The sequence below is a fragment of the Microtus oregoni genome, unplaced genomic scaffold (assembly GCF_018167655.1).
Source record: "Microtus oregoni isolate MIOR12 unplaced genomic scaffold, Mior012 000004F_ref0000308, whole genome shotgun sequence".
NCBI lineage: Eukaryota > Metazoa > Chordata > Mammalia > Rodentia > Cricetidae > Microtus > Microtus oregoni.
Window position 1 is genome coordinate 24,991,291 of NW_024543063.1, and position 23,490 is coordinate 25,014,780.

Here is a 23,490-nt window from a genome sequence, read left to right on the forward strand (position 1 = left end):
CCATAGACAACATTTTTTAAACTCATTTGTGAAATGGTAGAAAAATGTTTGAATAAGAAGAAATTAATTGGTGCTGGGGAGATGGTTCAGAGGTTAAGATCTCATGTTGTTCTTGTGGAGTATCCAAGTTCAGTGCTGGGCACCCATCTCAGGTAGCCGCAGACACCTATAAATCCAGCTCCAAGGGATACGGCAACTCTTCTGGACACCCAGGCCTGTGCACTCATGTGCACAGACCCACACACATGCATAAAAATGTAAGAAAAATAAATACTTTAAAAATTAATCAAACTATTCACATGAAATATTACTTTTGCTCAAAATTTTTGGTAACTTTTTAATTGTATTGCTTCATTTAAGTAAATACAGAGCACAGAAAAATTAATTTTTAGCTGTCAGATGGCTCAATAAGCAACAGTGCTTACTACTAAGCCCGAGGACCTGAGTTTGACCCTCAAGACCCATATGGTACAAGGACAAAAGAGGCTCCTAACGGTTGTCCTCTGATGTCCAAATGTGAGCTGTAGCATTTGCACGTGCGTATACAATAAATGTAAAACGCAAAAGCGAACACAAATCTCAACCTTCCTTTGACAAAAGCATAGACTGAAATAGTCGACCCTATCACTTTCAAGTAAGAGGTAATCCAGGATGCTAACCCAGCCCTGCACGCAGAGTTCAACTCCTATAAGACTTAGTGCAGGTGACTTTGATGTCCAAATGTAGAGAAGCATGCACAACAAATGTCAGAGGTACCACATTTCTATAGTGCTGGATGGGTGTGGAGACTCCCACAGAGGGACCACCAGAAACCAAGGATTTTCCTAATTTTCCTGAAGACAAGGGCAGATGCAATCGGTAATGATTAACTTTCCACCATGGCCCTCTGGAAAGAGGCGACTCTCTGGACTCAAATGAGAACAAGGTTTATGCTGAAGCTGTAGAAACTTAATAGCTTGCAGGTCACCATCAAAAGCCATGAATGCCCACAAATGGCTAGAAAGCTGTGCAGGAACGCCACGGTGCTTGTTCCATTTGCTTAAGCTGAGATAGAAAGTGCTTCAGAGACCATGGTAATGGAGGAATCCATTTCTCAGCCTCCACAGGGCAATTTATATTTTTCTCTTGGAACTAGCAGGCTCTTTGTCTCTCTGAGCCCAGCAGGTGCAGAGTCCCAGCTGTCTTGTGCACCTTATCCTTGCCTTGTGCTTTCCTGGGTTCCAGGTCCTAAAGCTGATCCTCTGCCGGTGATCACATACAGGATTCTCTGTCGCCATGCCTGTCATCAGCCTGGCAAGCTCTGATTTCACCACAGAAAAGTCCCTGGTCTATGTAGTTTACTCAGAGATGAGAGAGTTTTTCATGTAATGAAGAACCAGCCTGCTGCCATCTTAGGCTTAAAAGACATCTTATAGTAAAAACAAACTATGTTTATCCCTGTTTATGATTAAACCTCTGTTTTTCAAGGATTAGGCTATGCCCAACTACAAATGCTTTAACTACAAATGGCTCTATACTGCCTGTTCCAGGAATGGCGATCATGTCTTTGCTTCAAAAAATTATTTATAGCCATCTTCAAACCCTACGTTTGTTTCTAAAGGTTCTATGGCCACCTATACCTACCTTGTCTTGCTTCCCTTGCCACCATGTCTTTGTTTCAGGAGGTACTAATGTGTTATGCTAATGTTCTGCTCCTGTAACCTCTCCTATTTTGTCCACCAAATGTCTCATTTGGAAACCACCCACCCCTGAGTTATAGAAGCCTTGTCTCCTTCACAACCAATGTGACCTCTCGAACCCTGCCTTAGGGGAAGGCAGCCTGTGTACATGAATTTAAAAAAAAACTTGCTTTAATTAATTACATGCTTTAATTAATTTGGCCATAATAATTTGGGTTGGTGTTCTTTCTCCTCTCATCTTTAGGATTAAGATTAGGTCCACAGAGAGGCTGTATACTACACATGTAAGACCTTGAAATATGTTTAATTGAAATGTTAGGCAAACAGTTAAAATTTGTTTTTAAATCCCTAAGTATACAAATATTGGAAAAATAAATTACTACTGTTATTTAATTGAACAATTTCAAAACAAATAGTAAGTCACATCTGGCAAATATCAGTGCAAAATTAGTAATACCAGTGTAAAATGAAAACACTGAAAAGCTGTAGATGATACATACAGAGAAAGAGAAAGGGGAGAGCAGTTTATGTGACCAAGGGGCCAGATATCTGTGCAATTTTCAAATTCTCATTATTTATCATGGAGTCGTAGTAAAGTACTAGCATGATGAGGTACAAGGCAATAAAAACCGTTTGCTATATATGAATTTCTCTACAATAGTAGTTAACGTTTTGTCAAAATCAATACAAGAACCTACAAAGGGGTGAAATTCAAGAATCACACACACAAAAAAGAAGATGGTAAGATGGTATTTTTCATGGAAGTTCAAGAATCATGTGGTGTGATTAAAATACTTTAAAAATAAGAGGGCAAATGTCCTGAGAACTTGCCCAGAATCAGAATTTGAACTTCAGGCTTTAGTCACTCTGACACTTAACTGGTTCTATAACTGCTTTTGCTGGGGGCACAATAAAAAAAATCTTAATTTAATATTTTCACCAGTTTCAGGGCCAGATATCCCCAGCAGGCACAAAAGCATTTGCCCCATGACCTGCATTTTGCAGAGGGCTGGGAATCTGCAGGGCTTTGCCAGGGCTTTACTTCTGACCCTCCACACTCCTCTGGGCAGTGCATTTGAGTCCCAGCCAGAAGAAGATGGAGCATGGGCTTGGCATGAGGGAATTATTCCAGCCTAGAGGAAAAAGTTCAATCGGTTCTCATTAAGGGGGAAAAAAACAAACAAACTGGTGATGGGGTACAAAGATCTCATGTTTGTGGGCACAATTAGTCCAAAATACATGTTACAAAGATATTTGGGATTAGCATCCACTGTGAGTTAAAGAGTGAATTCTTTAACTTTGTTTTTATTTATTCTTTATGTTTTTCACATCATGCATCCCCATCCCTTTTTATGTGCTATCTGCCCTTTCAACGCCCCTGCCAAATGAAATAAAAAAAAGAAAAGAAGAAAGAAAAAAGAAAAAGAGAAAACAAGAAAGAAAAAAGAAAAATCTTGTCACGGAAGCTGTGACATTTATGTATTTTTGTATTTATCTGTTTATCTGTTATTTAAATAACATTCTTTTTCATTTATTTTACATACCAGCCAGTTTCCTTTTCCTCCTCTCCCCCATCCCTTCCCTTTTCCCATATACCTCCTCCCCATCCACAGTTCCTCCATCTCCATCAAGAAGGGACAGGCCTCCTATGGGCTCACACACAAAGAACAGCACATCAAGTTGAGACAGGACCAAGCAACTCCCCTTAAGTTGAGATGAGACCAGGCCCATATACCTTTACTTGCAAGTGTTCATCACAAAAAGAGTCAGTGATCTGATTTGAGGCCTCTGGTTTCTGCCACCCTATCCATGCTGGGCCCTCACTGGGACTCCTCTTGTATATCCTATTGTTGTCCTGTGCCTTGGAGATCTTGCAGCTTTGGGTCTGCAGGACCAGTCCCTTCATGTGTTCCAGTAAATCACAGATGGGGTGAATGTTGGGGCAAGAGCAATTGGAAGACATGCTGGATTTGCCCTTTGGGATTTGGTTTTCTTATACTTAAAATGAGGAAAGACAAAACTTCCGTAGACCCATGCTAACTTAAACACATAAGGCTTCTGCTGTAAGGGAAAAAACAGTTTATCATACAAAACTTATGTCTGACCTGAGATGTAGTTCAGTTGGTAGAATGTTCATCTAGCATGCCCAAAGCCCCAAGTTTGATCCCTAGAACCACATAAATAAATAAAATCACAGCTCTTGGTAGATGGTGACACGAAAATTTAAAGTTCAAGGTCGTTCCCAATTGCATAGTGAATTTCAGGCCAGCCTAGGATACACAAGATGCCCCTCCCCAAATAATAAACAAAACCCCCAAACCAATTTACTTCTGAGGTATTCATTAATCTTCATAATCATTAATGTATGTTCTCCCTGCCACTAGATTATCTCATTTGCATCTAAATATTCATACAGCTAATGCTACCACATTGCAATGGGTGTCAAAAACCCCTACCTCTAAATGGGACAGAAACATGAACAGCCCTCAACAATAACCTCCTCCCTTCCTCTCTTCCTGGCTGGAATTTCTGGTGCTGCTGCCCAAAAAGCCATTCTGGGTAGGCAAAAGCTTTAGAGAAACTGAAGGTTCAGAAGTCTAGAAAAACAGAAGGCAGCATGGAACTGCCCACAGACAGGATGAGGTGACCTCCACCAACCCAAAAATATCTGTCCCCTACTGTGCCTGGAGTTTCACTTTGCTCTGGATGCAGTCATCACCAGGACATGCTCTTCCCCCCCCCCCCCCCAATAATAAGCAATCTTAAAAAAAAATGCAACCAGCTCTGAAAGATCAGAGATGGCCAGGTCCTTCATGTGCCTGTGTGAATTGCTTTAAACCAGTTGCCTTCCTCCCAATGCCCGGCCAAGACCAACACTCCTGAGTTGATGGGAACTCTGCAGAGCTGAGAAAGAGAAGTCTGCATTTCAGGTGAGTGGTCATGGTAGGGAGTGGGCTATTCATCATAGTGTCAATGGAGAAATCTAGAGGTTGGTGACATCAGGACACAGTGGTGGCAAGGGCAGTAATGGATGTCAATTCCATGTTCCCACATGCCTCCTATAGTTATCCTTGTCTCCAAGAAAGAAAGTGATGGACATGATAAAATGAGAAGGCATTCTTGTGAGTGACCAGGAGATCTGAGTATGGTCAGAGCAATGCCAGACCTGAAAGCAAAGCTCACTAACACAGAGGCTTCCTGCTTTGGGGGCGTGAGAAATGTCAGTCCTTTCACAGCTAAGAGAATAGCCCCCAGAGAACTTCCCAGAGTCAGCCACACCAGTTCCTCCACCATCTCTGCCACCTAGGCCTCTATATTGGTTTTCTTGTACTCCTCCACCTTCTTCCTTCCTAAACACAACATGTGAACAGTTCTATGGAAAGTCACACACTGTTTTTAAAAAGCTGAATCATAAAGAGCTACAAGGATGTTCTCTTGCTATAAATCTTGATTTTTCTTGGCTATAAAAATAATGGCTGGGGATATGGCTCAGTCAGTAAAATGCTTCCCTAACACAGGGTGAGGGAAAGGCTCCACAAAGAGTGACCAGTCATCTCCCCTGAACTTAGAATTCAAGACAGAAGTTTGTGCAGTTAAAGATTTAAACATTTGCTCTTGAGAAGTCCTCCTCAGAGGACATCATTTCATCATCTCAACTGCTTGACTAATGACTGATGTGTGACTGTATTTTTTTTAATTCGTCATCTGTGATTCAGTTCATCTGCGAGAAGATGTTCTGATCCTGAAATTCCCTGTGCCTCATGAGTTCCTGTTTCACTCCTTTCTGCTTTAGCAGCATCTACTGTGGAAAGCGTTCCTCCGTACACTCGTAGCTCTCACCTCTTGTCACAGTCCATTGCCCTTACAGTCATTCCCTGGACTCAGCCTGCCACAGCCTCTCTATGCATTTCTCTCCTATCAATCAACATTTCAGCCCTTAAAATTCCAGTCACAACTGCCTTCCGGGGATCTAAATCAGGCTACGGAAATGTGACAGCTCATTCAATAGCTTGCAACTCCCCAGCTTCCGGCCATCAGCTCCCATTCACAAATTCATATTTCATAGACAAACTTTAAATGAAACCTGAGATTAGACAAAGATTGTAGTTTAGTTCCAATTTCTACTGAGACTAACCCTTCACAAAAGAGCCCGACTAAATTATAAACAACAGTTAAGTAATTTTAGTGTTGCTTCAAAGTTCAAGGTTCTCAGAAAGGCAGCCAGACTGAATGTGGGAGAGGATGGCCTTGACCTTTAATAAGGTGTTCACAGACTTGCAGTTTCAAACTTGCCACAGCACTCTGGGTCTAGGAAGGAAAAGTATCTGTCGTTGTCATGTTGATGTAGATCATATCTTTGAATAATCCAGAATGCAGTCCCTGGTCAGGCAACTGAGTGGACACTAGAAATGCAAAGCAAACATCCTTGTTACCTAATGGCTGTGTGATCTTGAGTACCGAAGCTCAATAGAGTTCCACATTCCCAACTGAGGGCAAAGACAAGATGACAGACAGCCAAGTCTTACCCTATGGTGAAAGCATCCCTATAGGCATTCAACAAAGTCAGTTGCCAATCCAGAATAAACACATCACCCCATCTTCCTCTAGTATCCTTGGAAATGTACTCAGAAAGAGCTGCTATCTTCCTGATGAGCAAGGCAGACATACTCTTACCACCATCTTTGTTGTCTTTAGGCGTGTGTGTGTGTGTGTGTGTGTGTGTGTGTGTGTGTGTGTGTGTGAGAGAGAGAGAGAGAGAGAGAGAGAGAGAGAGAGAGAGATGCATGTCTGTGTGACCGAGTGTGTACATGCTAGTGCATGTACAGGTGGGTGGGTTTGTAATCAAGAGAAAGCAGAGGTCCACATCTCCTTTCTTCCTTTCTTTCTACCTTAGTAGTAGTAGTAGAGAGAGTCTCTCACTGCACCTGCAGCTCACTGGTGTGGCTCCAGTGACTGTGGGGATTTGAACGAGTTATTCCCCCAGTGACTCAAATGTATGTTTGAACAATTAGTCTCTGGTTTGAGCTACTGTCTGGGGAGGCTGAAGAGGTGCAGCCTTGCTGGAGGAAGTATTGTTAGCATTCAGGCACCTGCACTGGTCTGCCCTTGGGGAACTGGCAGAATACGTGCATGCTCTTGCCAGTATTTAGTATTCTGGTCTGATCAGGGTCCTAACTACTTGGTCTCTATGCACATGCAAATATAGGGGCAGGTTCTGAGAGATCATAGCCTCACCCATTTCCAGTTCTCTCAGCTTCATGTTTTTAGCTACAAATGTGATCTCTTGGCTTCCTGCTCCTGACACTATCTACCACTTTCCGCCATGCCTCCCACCATGATGGACCCTTACCCCTCTGGAGTGGTAAAACAAAATAAATTTTTTTCTTTAAGTTCTCTTTGGCCATTGTTTTATCACAGCAACAAAAAAGTAACGAATACAATAGCTGACAAACTAAGACTCCAAGATCTCATGTCCACATCCCTAACACTGGGGTTACAAGCCCACCATTGTACCTGGCATTTACACAGATTCTGGGGATCTGCACTTAGAACCTCAAAGCTTACATGACAAGAATTTGCCAACAGAGCCATCTTCCCTGTTCTCATCTTTGTTAAGAGAGAAGTGTTCAGTGTAAGGAAGCCTGCCCACAGATAGTTCTGTAATGCAAGCTTTTAACAGTATTTAGGATGCTTTTGTTACTAATTTTCCCTTACACTTGTTTTGCTTTTTAAAATTGTTTTACACAAAACCACTGTTTTACCCCCACCCCCACCCCCGACACACACACACACACACACACACACACACACACGATGGGGAGCCATTGGGAGGCCTGTATGAGCAGCAGGATTAAAGCCAGAAAATCTAATCCAGTCTGCATTTTAGAGGGGGTCTGCTCTCTACTCTTCTCCTCCTGTTGATAACTCAGAACTAAGATGTGGGTTTTAGAGGAGCCGTGAAAACCAAGGCTGATGTCAAGGCTATCTGCTCTCGTTCACAAGGGTTGTTCTACACAAGTCTGGCCTGAAGCCTGTAGTGCTGGGGAGAGATGCTAAGGGCTATGCCACCTGGTAAAGTCCTTCAGTCTCCTGTTCACAAAACCACGCACTTAAATCAGACATCTTTCCCAGCTCTAATGCTCTGTACTGAATACTAGAATTGATGATCTCCGCAGACAAAGCTGAATTCCAATTTGTAGATAAGGTCTCCCATGGCTCTGCCTGGCCTTGAGTGGTATGTATCTAAGAATAGCCTTGAATTTCTGACCCTCTGGTCTCCACCTTCTGAGTGCTGGGACTATAGTCATGGACCACCACAGCCAGTTTATTAAGTACTATATGAATGGAGCCCAGGACATTATGCATGCGCTAGCCAATCTACCAGTGAAGTTACCTCCCCAGGCCTAAATCCTGGTTTGCTCTTTCAAAATAGTAAAGTTAAAATGTAGCTCAAGCAAAACCGCATCCCCAAAGCACACAAAGAGCATAGAGAGCAGGCTTGATTTACGTGGACATTCAATGCAGCCTGACATTCCAGCATCAGTGTGATTCCCTGGACCGTGCATGCTACAGCAAATCTTCAGGATATGAGCTCAGCACTTACTCTGGTAAATAAATGAATCAATATGCAGCAAGACTGAGCTCATCACCCTTCCTTTCTGGCCAAATTCCTATGGAAACAAACAAACAAAAAGGTCAGAAGGAAGGGAAAGTAGAAAATTCTTCGAACCCACTGTATAATTTTCTTGACCAACACTGCCCGACTCCTAATAGCCCAGCATGGCCTCCACCTGCCCTCCTGCCCAGCACAGCTATTTTTGGCCCATCGTGCTCTGCTTATTTTTGCAGATGAACAGAGCGCATCTCCTGTTAGGCAGTTTTTTGTTACGGAAGTTATTTTTTAAGCCCATCCAGCTGTTTTCTCAAGTGGACCTTTAGGGAATAAGGGGACAGGAAGCATAAGATAGAGCTAGCTCTGCAGGACACTTCACAGCCTCAACCAAGATAAACACCTTCGAGAACAAGCAGGCCTGCAGCACCTCCATGTATGAGGGATGCTTGTCCCTGCTGGCCACACTAAGTCCTGGATAATTACTTTTCTCATTCTAATTGAATCTATATTAAGCCCAGAGTGTTTGGTTTTTGAGAACAAGTATTCAAATGTGGCAGACACTAGTTTGTGGTCAGGAATGTGAGACTCTTGGGAAAACATCTGGCCTCATCTGAACAAATGCCTGAATTCATTTTATTCTCATGTAAAACTACTCTGAATGTCCTTTCGGAGAAGGTGTATGCAGCACACTCATTATTTTAAAATGAAGAGACACAAGTGACCTTTGAGGGAACCTTGACTAGAAGGCTTCATGGGTAACCGTGAATTAATCATCAAATTGCTCCTAATATCCAACTGTTGTAAAGTCCCACACAGTTTAGGGTATTCTAATTGGAGGAAAGTGGTTTGAAGACACGGCCCTGTTTGGCTCATTCTCACACTGTAACCCTATGACTTCACTGTGTACTGTCATTTTTACAGCGTGTAAAGCACCAAGTGGCCTGTCTATACGTGACTCTTATTCCGTGGTTACTAAGGAGCCCAAGATGAAAGATTATTACCATATTCTAGCTATAAACTCCCTGAGTGATTAGCAACTGTTGGCCTTTTGCTAATATACAAACTTGGGTACATATGTGCCAATGTAAAGTCTATGAATGCACACACATACATGTATATGTGTATGAGCTTACCATACAAGTGTGAAGAGCAGAGGTCAACAACATTAATTATCTTCCCTCTATCACTCTTCACAGTTTTTTTTTTTTTTTTTTTTTTTTTTTTTTTTTTTTTTAGACAGAGTCCTCTTTCTGAACCTGGAGCTGGCCATTTTTCAGCTAGAGCAATGGCTAGAAAGCCCTGCATCCATCTATTTCTATCCCCCATAATTGTGGCTATAGCCATATGCCATCTGTGTGCTAGAGATGTGAACTTGGGCTTTCTTGCTTTTGCAACAGGTATTCTACTCATTGAGCCATCTTTCCATCCTGCAACTTTCCAGATTTCCTACCTACACTCAGTAGTACATGTTATGCCCAGTGGGGACCCCAAAAAACCACCAGGGAGACTGACTGACTGAAATACAAAAACAAGGTTTATTGTGTGCACACATGATTACAAACTGGCAGGGACCTCGTCAGCACAGCAGTGAGAGGAGGTACCCTGCCCTTCTAGAGGGCATTATTTAAAGGCAAAAACCAGAACAATTACACTAGCAGAGTGTGGGGGTGATGGGTTCAATCCTGGTTGGCTCATATCTAGGGACTTTTAAGAAATTTTATTTTCAAACCTTGCCTGCTGCTTGTCAACTTTTCTTATTGGCTGACCTATGGATGGGGCCATTGTATGGAATGCCTCCTTGGTAGGTCCAGCGCATACTCTTACCAAACATGGCAGCTATCCACATGTTTGCATTTTTCCAGAGCTGTTGTAATCTGTAGTTACAAGTTTTAGAGATTTTAAAATAATCACATATACACACACAGACATAAAACAAGCATACTGTGACCACATTATTTACACATATATATTAATGGATAGAAGAACAAAACTTTTTTCGGGAAACTATGACAGCTGACCAGCTTAAAAATCCTGGAGTAGGTTGCAAGAGCCAGGAGAACACAAAGGTTATCCCACCGAGGGCCAGATCAGCAGGTGCTGTAAGGGAAAACAGAAACATAAGGACGGAACACCTATGCAGCTCAGAGTGGGGAATGGATCTGTTGCAGGAAGAATCCCAACGTGACCAGATCACATGCCAAGAATGCACGCAGACGAAAGAGAAGTGGTGGACGCAGAAGCACAGCATCCAGAAACCATGGGGGTTTGTTTGCTTGTTCCCAAACCAGAAAAAAAAGGCATCAAGGACTTACGGTCCCAGCTCCAGTTTAAAAAGATTTTGGAAAAGGCAACCCAAGGGCATTTGGGAATCTGACTTTGAATTGCAGGTACCCATTTTGTAAGTCTATGTCAGACCTGAAGCCTAGTGCAATGCATCCACTATGGTAGACTTTGGGTTAAAGAAGCAGAGGGGTGTGAGAAATTCCCTTGAACAGCACACCTCCTGGAAAAGGGATCCCACAGAACAAGGCAGATCCTTGTCCCAGTGACAGGTAGAAAGCATGGTGCTGCCGTGTATTTCACAGGACAGCCCCAAAATCACAGGAAGCCCTGGGTCTTTAAGGCAAGGACTTAGAAAGATAACTTACCCAATCAAAGCCAATCTTAGCCTGTTTACTTGACCCATGGCCCTGGGTTGGTAAGAAAAACAGTCTCTCATTACAACGTCCAGATGAAAAGTTTCTGCACCCCATTAAGCATCTCTGTCAATGCAATAATCTAAATTGGACCAAATCAAATCAAATTTAAAAAAAAAACCCAGGTTTCATGAATATCAACACTCCTGGATGGATTTCCAGCCTCCCAGAGAGGAAACAGCAAAGGAAGACCGGAAAACCATGTGTTTGTTCTCTGGGGAGCAGTTTAAAGACTTTATGAATAAAACTTCAACAGTGCAGGAAATAAGACCAGCATTTAAGAAATGGGATCTTGTGAAATTAAAAAAGAAAAAGGAAACTGTCAATTGTGTAAGAAGGCAGTCAATAGAATGGGGCGCCAGTTATACACCTGACAGAGGATTGCAGCCTGGAACGTGTAAAGACGTGAAAACAAACATCAAGGGAAAACAAGTCAGCTGACTTATCTGGCATATCTGAACAGAAACTTCTAACAAGAAGAAATAAAAATGACGAGTCGACACCTAAAAAGTGTTCCGCATCCTTAGCTATCAGGGACCTACAACCAGAACTACTTTAGGGTTCCTCTCATACCCGACAAAAAAGCCATTCTCAGAATTGACAGCAAATGATGGCAAGAACATGGCGAATGTGGCTTTCTGATATACTGTGCATAGAGTGTAAATTAGTACGGCTACTTTGGAAATCAGTCTGGATGTTTCTCAAAAAACTAGATGGAACTACCCTATGACCCAACTATACCATTCCTGGGCACATATCCAGGACTTTATATCTTATTACACTGCTACTTGTATATCCATGTTCATTGTCACTGTGGTACATATATCTAATGGAATATGATCTAGTATGGAGAAAATTAAATCATAAAATTTGCCAGCAAATTGATGGAATTTGAAAAAAATTATTCTCAGTTAATGGGGTCACTGAGGCACCAAGAGGCATAAGTTGTGCATGCTAGCTTCAAATCTTGTGTTTGTGTGTTTAACCTGGAGTACATGTAGAAGTTAGGAAACCAGTAATGGAGCAGAGGGCTGCAGCATGCATTTAGGGAAGTGGGACAGTAGATTATGGGTGAGATGCAAGGAAATAGAGAGAATACTGGGGTATAAAGATCAAGCAAGTATTTAAAAGATGGTGATGAGGAAATATGGAGCAGATTAATTGCCAAATAAAAGGAATTGTATATGAAAAGCTACATGGTGGGAGCCTATGATATTGCAACCCAAGTAAAGAATATACTAAGGAATAATGAATGACAGAAACTATTTTAGAAGATTAGAAGGGTTAAATACCGGAAGCTAAAGGTTTAAGCAAGATGCAGACGTAGGGTAGGAAAAGCCAGGAGTCAGGAATGGGCTACAAAGACTAATGGTGCATGAAAGAAGACTTTTGAAACCCTATTAGTTTCTAATATTATTGAAAGTGTAAGAATAAAGGAATTTGAAAAGAGTATCAGCATGGGTAAACAATTCTGCTGTCAGAAGTATTAATGGTTATCAAACAAAAAATCTCAGACCTGGCACAAGTAACCTCCTTATGATTCATGGGTCAGGCAGAATCAAGAGGCACCCAACAATACTGGCCATTGTTATTGTTCTTGGTTGACCACCATAAATATGTGGGAAATTCCTGTTACTAAAAACACCACTCACTTTGGATGCAGTACATAGCTAAATCAATCTCAACTGACGAGAAATCGCTCTCCCTAACTTTCATAGTTGCCAGAAGGTGCTGCACATGCTACTGGTGTAGAAAAGGCACTGATGGTTTTAGCTAGCAATGGACCTTGCATGATGTTGCTTCTCCTGTTGATGGCGTTAACCTGGGAGAGTGGAGCCTAAACTGAGTCATACTAAAGTCTCATATAATAGCCATATTTATTCACATTGAGGTTAATTCTGAGGGTCAGGCAAAGTCACATGAGCAATGTCCACTTGAGTTCAAGCTCCATACAGTCTCGAGGGTAAGGACACAGAGGTTAGGTTGTACAGACAGGACATTATGAACAATAGTGGGTAAGATGCTGGGTAATCTGAAGTGAACTCACTCCTATTTACTACACCTGAGAGGGCACAGAAGCTCATTTCAAGAACAGCACACACTATGGAAGAACAGAGGTTACAAGGCTCTTGTTTACTCGGAAGTTTTCCCACAAACCCTCAGAAATCTCCTCACACACCTTCCTTCACAGGCCTGTTCTGACACATGGCGCACGAAGGACAGCCATGCAAGAGGTGTTCACTGGTGCAATATTGACCAAACTGTTTATAGGGTAACCCATTGCTCTTTTGACTGGATTTGAGGGCTTCTCAGGGAGGGAATTCATGCCTGGTGCTGTAAACATAGAGAGAAAAAAACATGGCTAGGGAAGTTATAGGCCCTAGGGAAGAATCTATTTGTGTCATTTTGCTAAATAGTCATGTTGTCATGTTGCCTTCTAAATATTTGTTTATAGCAGTAGATATGTACTGTTTTCAACTTTGGTTAAAGAATCTTCTTATTGCAGTGGGTAGTGATTAATGCAGAAACTCATGATTATTCAAAATGCTGAGAATGACTAATGAGAGTATTAGTTGTTGATGAAACATCTATATCACCCTCTCCCCACACCGAGGGTTGAGGACCATCACAGAAGAGGAGAAAGAATGTCAGAGCTTGAGAATATAGAGGAGCACTATGAAATGCTGTCTTCTGTATATAACATATCCAGAACCCGTACATAAACCCATAGTATTGAGGCAGGAGGGACTCATGATGCTCCACCCCTAACTGGAGAGCTAATGGCACCTGATGGCTGATGAGCAAGGAGAGTTACTTGCCCATGCCCTAGTGGATGATCTCTACAGTCGTGCACACATGGGCAGCACTTGTATTTAGTCAGAAGAGTTAGGAAGCTGGGGAGTTGAGATATAAGCTGGGGAGGTAACAGAGAAGGCTGGAGCTGAGGAATGAATATGACCAAGATACCTCATACACATATATGAAATTTTCAAGTTAGGTAATTCAATAGTGATGGTAAACAGCAAACATACTGATTTTAGATACTTCTGAAGTAAAAAATGCAATTAAAAGAGACGAAACAAATAATAAATGCCTGTAAGAATACAAACAATACAGAATTAAATGAAACAGTCCCAGAGCCTTGGTGGATGTGGCTGAGAGGTTGAGTTTTACCTGAGCTGGGATGCGGTTTAGCGGTAGAGAGCTTGCCTGACATATATGAAGCCAGGGCTCCATTCCTGATACTGTGCATGGGGGCTAGGAGGACTTTAAAATGTGACTCTAATCTTTGCTAGGGTCATTTTCATACGATTATGTCAAAATGGTCTTGAAAACAGCCTGTCAGATGCCATGAGGCTTAGAAATTGCCCCCTCTATGCCACCAATTGATGTCCTGTGCATTTGATCTCCCAGCAGCCTTTGTTGCCACCTCCCAAGAACACATGGCTTCTCCTTCACTTCCAGTCATTAAATCAGGGTTTTAAACTGCAGTTCACTATATTAACTTCCACCTCTCTTTCATGGGGAAACAAAGCAAACCAACTCTCTTTCCTCCAGGCCTTGTTCTCCCTTGTCTCTGTCCTCTTTCTTTCCCAACCAGAGACCCAGATCCTGACTTCCTGAAATTCAGCCTTCTTACCCAGTCCCACAGGGCGCTCTGGTTGTATTTTTCACCTCCTTTTGGTCTCTGTTGCAGATTTTTGTTTGTTTGTTTCAAATTAAGTGTTAAAATGTTTACATTTATTGAATGATAATATGCAGATTTATGTGTAGTTATTCTGTAACTCTACTCAGAAACAATGGCATAGTTTTAAAGTTGTGATAGTAAAAATGGCCAGAGATGTATATCAGTTAGTAGCATGTTTTCCTAGAATGTAAAAGTGCCTGGGTTTGGTCCCAGCAGTATAAAAAGCAGGTGTGCTGGCACATGCCTGTAATCCCACCACTGGATGGTAGGGGCAGGAGGATCAGACATGCGAAGTCATCTTGTCCTACATAATGAGTTTGAAGCTGGTACACAAGAGACCCTTTCTGAAAGAGAGAGTTGGGGATGGGGAAGGAGGAAAAAGAAAGAGGAAGAAAGAAACTGACTAAAAGGGAATACTAAATTAAAAGGGAAGGCAAGTAACTCAGTCCACATTGTCTTTCTGTAGGTAAGAAAAGTGCTCATTTTGATGCAGCCTGTAAATTCTGCATACAGCCTAGTTTTTGGAAAGTAGACTTGACCCCCTCTTCCCCACCTTGTATATATGCAAAGACCTTCCAACTCTTTTTTTGTTTGTTTGTTTTGTTTTGTTTTTCGAGACAGTGTTTCTCTATAGCTCTGGAACCTGTCCTGGAACTCACTCTGTAGACCAGATTGGCCTTGAGCTCACAGAGATCCGACTGTCTCTGCCTCCCTAACCCTAACCTTAGTGTTGTGATTAATGGCATGTGCCACCACTGCCTGGTCTCCTTCCAGCTCTTAAGCATGGTCTGTGCTACAGAAAAGATTGCCATGGTCTGTTTCTTCGTTCATTGTTACCAACTTAAAAATGTACAGCCACTCTTCCTACTACCTATATATAAGGCAAATAAACTTGATTCTGCTCCAATGCATTATGATAGTGATGGCAATTTGTTAAGATTATTGTGTAGACAGAGTCAAATGCAGCCCAGATTGCCCTCAATTTGATATCTAACCAAAGATGACCTTGAATGTCTGGTTCTCATGACTCCATCTTTTAACGCCTGGGATTACATGCATAGTTCACCATACCAACTTTCTGTGGCACAGGAAAGAGAAGCCAGGGATTCATGAATGTTAAGCAAGGACTCGACAAGCCAAGCCATACCCTTAGTCCTCCAATAACATTATTGACAATGATTGGAGAAACATTACTATGATTAATATTTTGACAACCAAACCAATTATCTGCTATTTCAGTACTAACACAACAGAAAGAATCAGCATGTAAGATGAGAAAATGGGGAAGGAAAGCTATGTTCTGAGCCTCTCCCAGTTTCTCATTTCTTTATAATGCTTCCTACTGGCCATATCATATACCTGACGTTGACTGTATTAATTAATCGAGGCTCTCTGATAGGAATCCATATTCAAAAAGGATTTTCTAGGCTGATTTCGATTATTTAGTTTGGGTATTCCAACAAAAGCTGCATTCATACTGGAGAGCTGAGAACCTAACAGCTGGTTAATGCTGGAGACTAAAGGTCTCAACAGTACCAACCTGTGCTGAAGGCTTGGAGGATTCCTGCGGAACTGGTTCTTGGAAACAAAAGGCAGTAAGGGCCAGTTTGTGTTTAGACAATATAGAGCTGATATAGATTCTGTGAGCAAGCACATGACTGACACCATATGTCAAGGAAATCCTTCCAAAACCTCTGAGGTATCCTGTTATATAACTGTATTTGGAAGAGGGGAACTTTGTGGGATTCTGTATAGGCATTGAGGCTAAAGGCCTGAACCCTTTGCTAATGTGTAGCTGTGTAAGTGAAAGCATATGTGTGTGTGTATGTGTGTGTGTAGGCCTGTATACCTATCTATATGTAGCCTGTGTGCCAGATTGCGAAGGTGCCCATACTGTGGCTGTCTCTCAGCCTGTGTGCTAGTGAGTAAGCCATGTCTTTTTCGCCTACAACTTCACAACATCTTCAACATCCAGGCTTCCTGTGACTTTCCTCTCTTCCTGAAACCAGAGCATGAACTTCACAGCAGTGGTCTTCAGTCCATGATGGGAGGTCAGTGAAGGGCAGCTCTGACAGCAGCTCTTACCAACAAGAAGCAAAGATAAACAGGCAAAAGGAAAAGGTTTTCCTAATACCTGGACCTCTAGAGGGTACCACCACGTTAAGATGGCCTTCTGCTTCAGTCAGCTTAATCAAAACAAGCCCTCCACGTATTCCCAAAGCCTAACCTAGTCTAGAGAACCCACACAAGGTGCCCATAGGCTGAAATCTGTCCGGTTAACAGCCAGTTATCCATTGTCACAGGCAACCATAGCTCAGTGAGCCTGGCCTGATCCAGGGCAGAGATGGAACTGCTAGAGGAGACAGGGAGTAAGAATATGGAAATAACCATTAGACTTTGTGGTAACTCACTAAAACTACTTTGTAATGGGTAGGACATTTGGATATACACAAATTTGAATCTATTTCAAGAGAACTTTACCACAAAATGCCAAAGATCTTGCAGATTGTTACAAATAAATATCCAGTTAACCGCCCAAAAAAAACATTACTTTTTCCATTTTAAGGCTAATAATACAGCGCAAGCTTAGAAATCCAAGGAGAGGCTGTGTGTGAAAATCTCTATCAAATACATTCAGGTCTATATGGAATATTCTGTTTCATCATTCCATTCATTCATTTCTCCCAGAGACTTCTTGCGAGTAATTTCACTTCATTTCTGAAGCTAATATTCAGTCTATTATTTTGAGAGTGAACTGCTTGCTAGTTTGGAGAATGTCGTCAAACATTTGAGTCCCATGATGAATCAGCCTGAAAGAGTGGGAAAGGGTTTTCCAGGGCAGTTCCTCTGTTTTCCTATGCACAGAGTTCTGTACTTGCCTTCCATTGGACCTATGCACGGAGTTCTGTACTTGCCTTCCATTGGACCTCATATCACAAACACCAACAATCACAGCATGCACCCTGAGCAAAGAGTATTGTTTTAGAGTATCTTAACTTCTTTTTCACTTTTATTAATAGGTATCAAAATTGGCTACAGACCTTGTCCCCTCTCAACATATGTTGTATTAGCAAATTATAATAAGAGAAATCACATTACAAACAATTTCCCCAACTAAGGTCTGACTGAGTGGGGGTCCCCAGGTATGGAGACACTGAGCCGGGCTTAGCATTCACACACAATATCTACTAGGCTTTCTCTCATTGTTAGGCCCAAGTCTCACCACATTAATTATGCCTTTAATCGTATTTTGAAGCAAACTATTCACACAGCTGCAACTGAAAGGATTCTGGAGATTTTACCTTCTTGATATTTCAGAACATTGTAACATCAAGGACTGAAAGCAAAAATATCTCTTCCATGTTAAATATTTACTTGGATCTTTTGACTGGTTTGATTGTATAATCCTCTGTGCCTCCCCAAAAGGAATCTTTTTTTTTTTTATTGAGAAAAGGAAAAAAAAGTTTCAGCCTCCTCCCAGCCTCCCATTTCCCTCCCCCTCCTCCCACCCTTCTTCCCCTCCCCCCACTCCTCTCCCCATCCCTCTCCAGTACAAAGAGCAGTCAGGGTTCCCTGCCCTGTGGAAAATCCAAGGTCCTCCCCCCTCCATCCATGTCTAGGAAGGTGAACATCCAAACTGGCTAGGCTCCCACAAAGCCAGAACATGAAGTAGGATCAAAACCCCGTGCCATTGTCCTTGGCTTCTCATCAGCCCTCATTGCTCGCCATGTTCAGAGAGTCCGGTTTTATCCCCTGCTTTTTCAGACACAGTCCAGCTGGCCTTGGTGAGCTCCCAATAGATCAGCCCCACTGTCTCAGTGGGTGGGTGCACCCCTCGTGGTCCTGACTTCCTTGCTCATCTTCTCCCTCCTTTTGCTCCTAATTGGGACCTTGGGAGCTCAGTCCAGTGCTCCAGTGTGGGTCTCTGTCTCTATCTCCATCCATCACCAGATGAAGGTTCTATGGTGATATGCAAGATATTCGTCAGTATTGATATAGGATAGGGTCATTTCAGGTTCCCTATCCTCAGCTGCCCAAGGAACTAACTGGGGACATCGCCTTGGGCTCCTGGGAGCCACTCTAGGTTCAAGTCTCTTGCCAACCCTAAGGTGGCTCCCTTAACTAAGAATTGTGCTTCCGTGCTCCCCTATCCAACCTTCCTTTATCCCAATCATCCTGTTTCCCCAAGTTCCCCCCATCTTCCCCTTCTCCCTTTTCTCTCCCCATCTCCCCTTTCCCCCATCCCACCCCACCCCCAAGATCCCAATTTTTTCTCCAGCAATTTTGTCTACTTCCCATAGCCAAGAGGATAACTATATGTTTTTCCTTGGGTTCACCTTCTTATTTAGCTTCTTTAGGTTCACCAATTGTAGACTCCATGACCCTTATTTATGGCTAGAAACCAATTATGAGTGAGTACATCCCATGTTCATCTTTTTGGGTCTGGGACACCTCACTCAGGATAGTGTTTTCTATTTCCATCCATTTGCATGCAAAATTCGAGAAGTCATTGTTTTTTGCCGCAGCGTAGTACTCTAATGTGTATATATTCCACACTTTCTTCATCCATTCTTCCATTGAAGGACATCTAGGTTGTTTTCAGGTTCTGGCTATTACAAATAATACTGCTATGAACATAGTTGAACAAATGCTTTTGTCATATGATAGGGCATCTCTTGGGTATATTCCCAAGAGTGGTATTGCTGGGTCTAGGGGTAGGTTGATGCCGAATTTTCTGAGAAACCAAAACACTGATTTCCAAAGCAGTTGCACAAGATTGCATTCCCACCAGCAATGGATGAGGGTACCCCTTCCTCCACAGCCTCTCCAGCAAAGGTTTTTGATTTTAGCCATTCTGACAGGTGTAAGATGATATCTCAAAGTTGTTTTGATTTGCATTTCCCTGATTGCTAAGGATGTTGAGCATGACCTTAAGTGTCTTTTGGTCATTTGAAATTCTTCTGTTGAGAATTCTCTGTTCAGTTCAGTGCCCCATTTTTTAATTGGGTTAATTGGCACTTTAAGGCATTGAAGAAAGAAATTGAAGAGGATACCAGAAAATGGAAGGACCTCCCTTGCTCTTGGATTGGGAGGATCAGCATAGTAAAAATGGCAATTCTACCAAAGGCAATTTATAGATTCAATGCAATCCCCATCAAGGTCCCATCAAAATTCTTCACAGATCTTGACAGGACAATAATCAACTTTATATGGAAAAACAAAAAACCCAGGATAGCCAAAACAATCCTATACAATAAAGGGTCTGCTGGAGGCATTACCATCCCTGACTTCAAACTGTATTACAGAGCTACAGTAATGAAAACAGTGTGGTACTGGCATAAAAACAGAGAAGTCGACCAATGGAATCGTATAGAAGACCCGGATTTTAACCCACAAACCTATGAACACCTCATTTTCGATAAAGGAGCTAAAAGTATACAATGGAAGAAAGAAAGCATCTTCAACAAATGGTGCTGGCACAACTGGATGTCAACCTGTAGAAGAATGAAAATAGACCCATATCTATCACCATGCACAAAACTCAAGTCCAAATGGATTAAAGACCTCAATATCAGTCTGAACACACTGAACCTGATAGAAGAGAAAGTGGGAAGTACCCTACAAGAGATGGGCACAGGAGATTGCTTCCTAGGTATAACCCCAGCAGCACAGACATTAAGGGCAACATTGAATAAATGGGACCTACTGAAACTGAGAAGCTTCTGTAAAGCAAAGGACACTGTCACTAAGACAAAAAGGCAACCTACTGACTTGGAGAAGATCTTCACCACAACAGACAAAGGTCTGATCTCCAAAATATATAGAGAACTCAAGAAACTAGACTTTAAAATGCTAATTAACCCAACCAAAAAGGGATCTTAAAGTACTAATTTAAATACTTCTTGTAGCCCAGGTGTGGTCTATTCCTGTTATCCTAGCACTTTGGAGACAGAGGCAGAAAGATTGGAGTTCAAGGTCACCCTGTGCAACATAGTAAGTTGGAGGTCAGCATGGGCTACATAAGAAGGTGTCTAAAAGAAAATGGTCAAAATCCAAACCAAACCAAAACAACGACACACCTCCTCACCTCTTTCAGCTCTTGCCTTGGAACACAATGGAGCATGTCAAAGAGAAGTCCAGCTACCAACTATTTCTGTATGAAAGCTCCTTCCACCCCCTCTCTCTTCCTTCCTCCCTCCCTCTCTTTCTTTGTGTGTGTGTGAGTGTGTGTGTGTGTGTGTGTGTGTGAGAGAGAGAGAGAGAGAGAGAGAGAGAGAGAGAAACAGAGAGAGTCAGTGTTTCTCAGCAAAAGTAGCTTCTATACTTGATCCACACAGAGCCATCTGCCTTCTGTGTTTGATGAGTCCCCACTCATGTCTTTGCCCAGACTGTCTCCTGTAAAAGCACATGTTCATGTGCAGATACCAGGGTGTACTTTAGTGTACTTCAGATCAGATATTTTAAATATCCAGTGTATGAAACTGAACTCCTCACTCAACCTATTGCATCCCAGTATTCCTTGCCTCAGTAATGGTATTTAGGTCTAAATTCAGCCTCCTGGGCTTCTTTTCTTCTCATGCCCTGCATGTGGTAGAGCTTGAACCTTCAAATGCATCTACATTCCAACCACTTATCACCTCTAGCATCGCCTGCTCTGTGGGCCACCATACTGTCCTCTCTGAGGTTGTCACACTCACCTTCCAATGGGCACTCTCTGGTTCCTCCCGCAGGGCATCGTTCCTGACACTGCAGGAGAGCACTCCTCTTAGAATTAACCTGACCAGGTCTTTGCTTTGCTCCAAGCTTTCTGATGGCTCTAGAAACCAAACAAAAAGTCCTCGAGACCCCACTGATTCTGTACTGTGGATCTCTCCCTCGGCCACCTCTCTCATGCTATTCTTGGAACATTGCAGACATATTTCAGCCTCTGCCTCCTGATGGCTGCTCCTGTTCTATGGAGGCATAGAATAGGAGCAGCCATCACTTCTTCACTGCCCTTGAGAGCCGAAGCAGAAGCCATGACTCCACTGACATCCTTTCCTTCTTTTTCATTCTTTTTCTTTTTGAGACAGGATATCACCAGCCTGGAGCTCAAACAAGTGGGCTAGACACCTGGCTAGTGAGTCCCAGGGATCAGCCTAGCAGTGCTAGGATTCCAGGTATACCACCATGCTGGGTCTTTTTATGTGGGTTCCAGGAATCAAAGTCAGGACCTTGTGCTTGCCAGGCTAATACCTTATTAAAACATTCTGCTTTTCAGCTACTGTTCTTAAGTCCTTGAGCAGTGCATGGCTCAGAGTAGGTTACACGTTTATCTTATGCGATGAGAATTTGTTAGACTGGGGCTGATGCTCAGTGGACATGACTGCCTAGCTTTCATGAAGCTGTGGGTTCAGACTACCACCAGCACCACAGTAAATCAGCTGCGGTGGAGCACACCTGTGATCCTCAAAGTCAAAGTCATTCCTTAGATGACAAAGATGACTTCATAGCAGTCAGGTTAAGTACTGAGAAACACTCAGACTGTTTTGAGAGGCCTGGGGAAGAAGCTGTTTCCAAACATCTCCATCTAAGATGTGCTACTGTGCTGGATTTGGACATTACCTCCGTCAACTGCATCCACTGTTTATGACTCCCTGGAAATTAGCATTTTTCCAATCTTGAATAAAATTGTTTAACCATATTAGACTTCTCATGAACTAAAATCGCCATAGTACAAAGCATGACGGAAATCCAACTGCATTTTAAAATGAACATAGAGTGTCACATTCGTGTATAGAGATTTAAGAGATGGGCTCACAGCTAGTAATCCATCTGGTAGACTATCATAAAACAAGATCTAATGTTCAATAAAGAGATGTGAGTTACACCAGCCCTATCTGTGAAGATGTGCCTATGGAAGAATGAAATACAGATTTACATATCGAAGCCTTGACAGCTGGCTAGAGCCACAGGGTCTTTCCTGCAGTCCTGGGAAGCCCACATGTTGCCTTTTAATAACAAAGCAAGGTCCTAGGGTAATGGGTAATTACCTGAGATTTTGCTTTTGTGCCTGGTTCACCGCATTTGAAATTCCTCAAATAATAAAAGGTTTCCTAGATACATTGTTCTCCAATTATTTCTACCCATTTATATGAATTTAGTAAAATATGTACTAATGAGATCTTTCAGAGGAAATATCACTTCAGAATATGCATATGGAGGGGGAGATTGATTCATAAAGTTCCGGCCTGTCTGAAACTTGTTATGCAGTCAAGATGACCTTTAGTCCTCATCTTCCTGCTTCTACCCCACACGTTCTAGGATCACAGGCAGGCAACAGGTTATGTGGATTGAGAACTAAACCCAGGGTCTTCTGAATACTAGGCAAGCACTCTACCAACTGAACTATATCCCCACCCTTCAGAACACTGCTGTATGATTTATATTCTCATCACTGTAGAAATGTATCAGTGAGGAAAATTGTAGAGAAATAGAATACATCAAGGGTGTATTCTTATAGAGTGTTATATTATTGGTTAAAGCCTTATTATTTTCATCATCTAATTCTTTGTACCCATTTACCAAGGTTAGAATTCACATGTACTGTTGCCTCCGTGTGTGTCATGTTTTATAAAGAAAATAACTCACAGCACTCATGACAACAATCATGTTTTCACCCTGAACTTTTTTTTAATTACAGCTCTTGCATGCATCACATACTGCATTCACTATCTGATTTCGTGGGACATAGGGGAACACACCTGACACTCTGGTAACAGGAGCTGGGGTATCTCGAATGTGAGACCAGTGGAGTAAGACTGTCTCAAACAT